An 8025-nucleotide genomic window follows, 5' to 3' on the forward strand; every position below is an offset into this window, starting at 1 on the left:
TCTGGAAACACACAATGACAAAACACAAACTATAAGGAGCTCACTATCTAATGGGGATGGTGGAGAAAAGAAAAAACGATTTCCATTCAGTGAGATGGGTGTCTTAGAAATAACTAGGGGACACAGTGAGATAATAAAGGAGAGAGCAGGGAGAAGGCGCCACAGAGCAGATGCACTGTGTTTTGTCTTGAAGGATGAGTAGGGGCTTTCCAGGCTGGCAAAGAGAGGGAAGAGCACACAGAACATGTGTTAAGACAGAGAGCAGTGAAAAGCTTGACTATGAAATCACATCTTTATTTTAGTTATATTCTGCTTGACTCTAGGGCAAAATCACAGTATTGATATCTTTATATCTTTAAATTTTTTTTTAATGTTTATTTATTTTGGAGAGAGAGAGAGAGAGAGAGAGAGAGAGAGCGAGCCCGAGTGGGGGAGGGGCAGAGAGACAGGGAGACACAGAATCTGAAGCAGGTTCCAGGCTCTGAGCTGTCAGCACAGAGCCTGACGCAGGGCCCGAACTCATGAACTATGAGATCATGACCTGAGTTGAAGTCAAAGTCGCACGCTTAACCGACTAAGCCACCCAGGCACCCCTATCTTTATATCTTTGATAAATCTTTGCCTTTTAATCTTTTAAAAATTGGAACCAGTGGAATATTTATGTTTTCATACAATGAATGGTCTTATTCTTATTCTTTAAATTCAGAAGTTCATCCAAATATTTTATAATATGTTTTCCTTCTGCTTCTGTAAAAAGAACGACAAACTGCAGTTAAGTGGCAATAATGCCTTAGGATGCTGAAGCTCACAGAGGTATGCATTTATTATGGTATGCACTTTAATATGCCCAGGAAAAGACAGTTTGCAGGAAATGTAGTCTAGTCTGATGTAGTGTGGCTGTTCTTTTAGGTCACGGTGTGAGTTCTTCTCTGTTCTCCTCACTTGCCTTCTATGCTCATCCAAGGCAGTGGCGCTGCTGCTTGGATTTGTAAATCCCAGACGTGTCACTTCTTTTTTTTTTTTAATTTTTAAATTTAAAAATATTTTATTTTATTTAAATCCAAGTTAGTTAAAGTATAGTATAGTAATGATTTCAGGAATAGAATTTAATGATTCATCACTTACATATAACACCCAGTGCTCATCCCAACAAGTGTCCTCCTTAATGTCCATCGCTCATATAGCCCATCCCCCCACTCAACACCGGCCTGCAACCCTCAGTTTGTTCTCTGTATTTAAGAGTCTCTTATGGTTTGTTTCCCTCTCTGTTTTTATCTTACTTTTGCTTCTCTTCCCCAATGTTCATCTGTTTTGTTTCTTAAATTCCACATACGGGTGAAGTCATATGATATTTGTCTTTCTCTGACTTATTTCACTTAGCATAATACACTCTAGTTCCTTTCATGTTGCTGCAAATGGCAAGATTTCATTCTTTTTGATCACTGATTAATATTCCATTGTATATGTATATACCACATTTTCTTTATGCATTTATCTGTCAATGGACATTTGAGCTCTTTCCATACTTTGGCTATTGTTGATAGTACTGCTATAAACATGAGGGTGCATGTGCCCCTTCAAAAAAGCACACCTGTATCCCTTGGATAAATACCTAGGAGTGTAATCTCTGGGTCATAGGGTAGTTCTATTTTTAACTTTTTGAGGAACCTCCATACTGTTTTCCAGAGTGGCTGCACCAGCTTGCATTCCCACCTGCAGTGGAGACATGCCATTTCTTTCACCAGAGGTGAGATGGCTTGAAGTTAAAAATACATGGTAGTCCAGCAATATTCACCTCTCTCTTTTCTAAATTTTATGTGACTGGGTTAGAGAATTCACTGACAATTTCAGCTGCTCCATTCCCAGGTTTTTTTTCTGTTTCTTTTTCTTTTTTTATGTTTTTGTTTTCTCTTTTCACTTAATAGCTTGTGTGATAGCGGGGTCTTCCTAAGATACTGGGGCAGTGTGGGAAAAGGTCATGCTTGGCCAAAGACACAAAACCTCTGCCAGAAACCTGCCTTTGTGGTCCTTGGTCAGTGACTCCATGGTTACTAAAGTGGTTCTTTATTTTCCATTGAGCTACATTTTCCTTTATAGAGCAACTTGGGAAAAGAAGGGAGGGGGAGGAATGATTGACAGGTTTGGGGCATTTTTCTATTTTGGGATATAATACCACCAAATACTAACAGAAATATGCTCTTGATTCCTAATTTTTGGGCACAGTCTCAGCAGGCTGGAAGGTCAACGAATGTACCGAGCATTTGGGAACCAAAATTGCATATAGAGAGGTCAGAGCGATGCTGTGTCCACACATACTGGGCCATGCTCATTGAGGTGAGCAAAACAAGAAATTCATCTGGAGGCAAAGAAAAATATATCTGGTATTTGCTGAGGTTTGGGGAAATAAGAACGCACATACTGTTGTGAGTATGTTACTTCATATAATTCTTTAAGTGAATAATTAACTATAAAAATTGGATACCAAACCCATCATCCCAGAAATTCTAGTCTGAAATGTAGCCTTCAAATGTACTTGCACAAGCAGTTAAATAGGTATGAGAGTCTTCCTTGCAGTCTTGTTTCTAAAACTGGAAACAACCTAGATGTCCATAATAACCAAAGAACTGGTTTAAAAGGGCGCAATAATTTATGGTACATTGTACAATAGGACATCAAACATACACTGAAAAGAATGATATTTATGTGGTCGTATTTATGATGCAGATTGAATTTTTAAAGAAAACAAGGTACAAAACACTATTTATAATATAATCCTATTTGTGCAAAAACCAAAGTATATGAATGCTTGCTTATTCACAAAAGACCTTTCCCAAACACACATACTGCTAAGAGCACTTATACTTGAGGAATGGATAAAGTGCATTTGTGTGTACTTTTTTAGAAATTATGTGCATGCATCACTTTTATGATAAAATTGTTTTAAGAGGTAAGCAAGGTCTGATGCAAATAATAATAAAAGCATAAGATATAACATTATACAGATTTGGTTAACTACTTTCTCTTGCAGGAGTTTCTTTACTTGTCTTCAGTGGCATCACTTCTACAAGATGTATTTTTCTCCTTAGTCTCTGGTCACTCTTGATTCTTCTCTGATATTGCCTTCTCTTCCACCCTCTCCTAAAGATTTGTACTGGACCTATTCTCTCACTGTGCAGATTTTCTCCAGATGAACTTATCTGCCCCACTCCCTCTGGTTTCCCGTACTGTCTCTATGCTGATGACTCTCAAATCTATTTCTCAGCACGAACTCCTTTTCTGAGTCCCAGATCAATAAATCTAATTACCTCCCCAAATCTGTAGCTCACATTCAACATGCATGAAACAAGACTATCCTCTTACCTTCAAACAGTCCTATCCTCCTTCAATATTTCTCTTCTCAGTAAATGTCACCAGTCAAAAGCCACCAGGACACAGTGTAGTCAAACAAAGTTGTGCTTATTTACCACAGCGAGGAAGATTGCTCATTCAGGGAACGTGGGGCATCTCAGGAAGAGAGTGTTTGAAGGGGATTGATATAGAGGATGGGTTTGTGTTAGTAAGTGATCTTGGAGAAGGTTTCTGGGAGACAGGACTGGCTATGGATTGGGTGTACCTATTAGGGGAAATTCTGTAGTTGGATACCTTAACCCTTTTTATCTATCAAGTGGGAGGAATGGATGAATGAAGCAGAGGAGCGGGGTAAATTCTGTGGTAGAGAAGCAGCTGTTGCTCACGTTTGCTGAAAGAGAGTAATGTTTGGTCATTTTTGTGGTTTGCATTGTCAAGTGACAAAAGTAAAACAATTTAGTACTGAGTTCAATATCCTTTATTCACAGGAAAATAATCCATGGATGGGGAGAGTACAGTACCTCACAAGCAAGGGAGTATACTTCCTGATGGATTTTGTACAAGAATGAGTTTTATAGAGCATTAGAAGAGGCAACACAGACATAGGGTGTAATTGGCTAGGTCACAGATTTCCTCATAAGGCTAGCCAGCTCTGTTTTATTTTTTAATTTTTCTTAAAGTTTATTTATTTTTGGGACAGAGACAGAGCATGAATGGGGGAGGGTCAAAGAGAAGGAGACACAGAATCCGAAACAGGCTCCAGTCTCCAAGCTGTTAGCACAGAGCCTGATGTGTGGCTTGAACTCATGGACTATGAGATCATGACCTGAGCCGAAGTCGGCCGCTTAACTGACTGAGCCACCCAGGCGCCCCATGCCAGCTCAATTTTCTAGGGTAAGGTAGGCTAGCAAAAGCTGAGTTGGGGGATATGATTAGTTATGTCAGCATTCTTTACCGGGTGTTTTTCATAAGTGCAGGCTGACTTCGCTTTACATTTGTGACATGGACTGGGCCACTGGGATGGCTCTATTTCGTGGGTCCTGTTATATGAATTAACTTTATCAGCATGCTGTTCTTATTTTATTTGTGCTCAGTCATGATTACAGAGGGTCTTCTTTTTGTCTTGCACCATTATGATCACAGAATGAACTTGTCTGATGTTGTGCAATCCTTTTTGTTCAATAGAACACCATGGCCTGCTACTCGGCAATAGCTCTGATGCAAAATGAACAAACCTTTTAAAAGAGTGTCAAAGAGGGGGCACCTGGGTGGCTTAGTCAGGTAACCTTCTGACTTTGGCTCAGGTCATGATCTCAGAGTTTGTGAGTTCAAGCCCTGCATTGGGCTCTGTGTTGATAACTCAGAGCCTGGAGCTTGTTCAGATTCTGTATCTCCTCTCTCTTCCTCTCCCCTCCTCATGCTCTGTCTCTCCCTCTCTCAAAAGTAAGTAAACATTTTAAAAAATTATAAAAGAATGTTAAAGAGAAAAGAAGAGAGTTTTATTTCAACCCAAGTTAGGACATCTGCCCGCGAAACACAATCTTCATAAGGAAGATACTACTGCAGGGAAGGAACATTTTGTGCAGGGTTATATATGTTTTTTACACAAAGAGTTGTAAATCATCATGAAGAAGGACATTCCACAAAGTTACAGACTTTATCTTATGTTTTTAGAATGTGCGAGGCTGTATGACTTTAATCTTATTGGAACCAGGGAGGGTTTGTTTGTTTTGTTTTGTTTTTTTGTTTTTTGCTTTATGTTTGGAATGCTCTGTTTTGGTTTCTTATTTATTTATTTGTAACAAAGCAGACATACAATATGTGCTCAGGGCAGAAATAGAGCCCATGTTTTCAGGTTTTGTGGAGACATTTTGACCCTCGTAAATGCTAAAGTATAGCTTCCCTGGGAGCCCATGAGCAGGGACCATAAACATTAAATGTTGCAAATCTCCTTTAAAGGGGACCCTGGGTGGCTCAGTTGGTTTAGCGTCTGACTCTTGATTTCAGCTCAGGTCATGATCGCGTAGTCATGAGATGGAGTCCTACCACATGCTCCTCGCTGGGCATGAAGCCAGCTTGAGATTCTCACTCTCCTTATCTCTCTGCGCCTCCCCTATTCTTGCACCACACTAGCTCTCTCTCTCTTAAGATGAATGAATGAATAAATGAATGATTGATTGAATGAAAATCTCCTTTATCAACAGTAAATGGGATACTAATTTTTTTCCTCACAACCATAGATCTAGTTGCCTAAGCCACAAAAGTTGGCATCATCCCTGCATACTTTATCTTTATGCAGCACATTCCACTGTTACAGCACATACTCCTCACCCAGGAAGAGTCAAGCCACAGGCACTTGGGGGAATCAGAAAACACTGTTTATTGCGCACCGGTGCCGACCCAACAGAGTCACCTCCAAAGGCTGAGCCTCAAACTTTGGCATCGGCCTCCTTTTATGGCTGGGATGGTAGGGGGATGAGAGACAAGAAAAAGGGGAGGGGGAACTTATCAGTGGTGCTATCTTGGCAGTTGGTGAACACAGGAGGCAAACAAAATTACAGAAGCCAAAAGTATGCAAGGGGAGTATTCAGCCTCAGGCATCTGGCTGGCCCCTTTTATCTTGTTTTTACTAGCTCTTCTCATCACCAATTAGCAAACTCTCCTGAGTGTCTTAAATAACTCTTGGGGCTCCTGGGTGGCCCAGTCGGTTGAGTGTTAGACTCTTAATTTCAACTTAGGTAATGATCCCAGGGTCATGGGATCAAGCCCTGCATCATTCTCTCTCTCTCTCTCTCTCCCTCTCTTTCTGCCCCTTTCTCCCACTCTCTCTTTCTAAAAAAATGTGTGTATAATATATATATATATATACACGTATATGTATGTATATGTATGTATATATATATGTGTGTGTGTATGTGTGTGTGTGTATACACAAATAACTCTAAAATCCATCAGCATTCCCTTTTCTCACTTCCACCACAACCATCTCTCACATTTTCTTCTGTGTTAGAATTCTAGCTGGACTCATGCCTCCATTTTGCTTCTTCCTTGCTGATTTTGTTGATTTCTTTCAGAATGTCCTTCCCTTTTAAACATATTATTCCTTTAAAACAGTACATCTCAATCATGGCTGCCAATAGATCGCTTCCAGAGGCTTTAAGTTAATATCGACACCATTCCCTTTCCTAAAAGGAAAGAATTGAACTAATGTTTAGCCACATGCATTTTAGGTAGCCATATCTGCTAAGTAAGCAGAAGTCTTATTACTTAACTAAATTTTGCAGGGAATGGTGAAGAGCTGGAAGGGGGCAAGTGGAATAGCAGAGAAAGAGAGGTCTAGGAGGAAAAGAAAGACGAGAAGCAGAGGAAGAGTGGGAAATCCTGTAAGCAGCCTATGGGGAATGTGATATCATGATTTATAATAAGAAATAAATATTTGGTCTTCAACCCCAGGCGCAGAGCTCCTGAACCCTTGGAATTCCCTGGGTGATAAGAGCAATGGGAGCATCTTTTGTCATAATATTTGGTCTCTTGTCCTCAGTTCCTGAAATCACTTCAGAGCCATAAAGGTGAGATGGATATCTTGTTTTTCATAACAAGCCCCTTTCTGCCCAAATTGGGTTTGTGTTAATGAGGTGACTTTTGGAAATTCCTTAAGGATGGAGCTGGTTAGCAGGGAACCAACTATGAATAAAGGGTTGGAACTGTCAGTCCCAAGCCTTGGGCTGGATTTGTCCCATAGCAGTCTGCTGACCTTCGCCCTCCACCTTTCCTCAGGTCCATCATTCCCTTTTCTCACTTGTAACTATTTTCTTTTTCCTCAACTCACCTATTCTCCATTTCAACCCTAGTCTTATTGATCTCATATACTGAAATATCTCCCTTGTGTACTTCTTCTGGCCAATTCCCACTACCACCATTTTCATAAACCTTGTCTGGAATAGCTTCTTTGACCTCATATCCAGTGAATCCTGAGTCATTCTTCAAGACTCCATCACAGGGCCACCTTCTCCAGGAAGGCTTTCTTTCCTTTGCTAGTCTTGACCTCTCTTTCTTCTGTGCTCAGGACCACTGTACCTCACTTGCATTCCTGTCATTATTGAACTTATTGGGCCCTACATATTTTCTGGTTTTTGAGCCTTGTTTTATTCATTTTTGTATCTTCCATGCAGTGTCCTGATGTGGAAATGTTGGGGTTTGGAGCCAATGGTCAATAAAAAATTTGTGAGATGTCTTAGGGGCAAAAACGTGGTTTTATTAAAGTGGGGGACAGGACCTAGGGGCACAAAGAGCTGCCTCAGGATTGTGAAGAGTGACTGATTATATACTTGGGAGTTGGGGGAGGTAAAGTCAAGAGGAAGTTTCCAATGGGATTTTCATATGCTAAAGAGGACACAGGATTCTGGAGGCTTAGCTATTGTCAAGCTAAGGTTGTTTTTCCCTCTAGCAAAGCATCAGCATTAAGACAGTAGGGAGTTCCTGGAGGAATGGCCTCCTCTGCTTGTCTCAAGTATTTATCAATGGGTTGCAGGTTATAAGGAAATTTAATTTTATCTACATTTTTTCTGCCTTTGTTCCCCACATCAGGTCTGACTCACAATAGAAGTATGTGAATTTTTTTTTAACAATGGAAGAATAAAAGGGCATTTTCCATCTCTTCATCTGTGTTACCATTTC

General features: G+C 40.3%; 1 long non-coding RNA gene across 1 annotated transcript; it reads left to right on the top strand.

The window, feature by feature from the left end:
• Nucleotides 1–1657: 1657 nt before the first annotated feature.
• On the top strand, nt 1658–7732 carry LOC123385215. Its single transcript, XR_006597411.1, has 3 exons — nt 1658–1747; nt 2224–2334; nt 6802–7732. It is a non-coding gene; the product is annotated as an uncharacterized LOC123385215 (long non-coding RNA).
• The last annotated feature ends 293 nt before the right edge of the window (nt 7733–8025 follow it).

This window comes from Felis catus, chromosome B1 (assembly GCF_018350175.1).
Source record: "Felis catus isolate Fca126 chromosome B1, F.catus_Fca126_mat1.0, whole genome shotgun sequence".
Taxonomy (NCBI): domain Eukaryota; kingdom Metazoa; phylum Chordata; class Mammalia; order Carnivora; family Felidae; genus Felis; species Felis catus.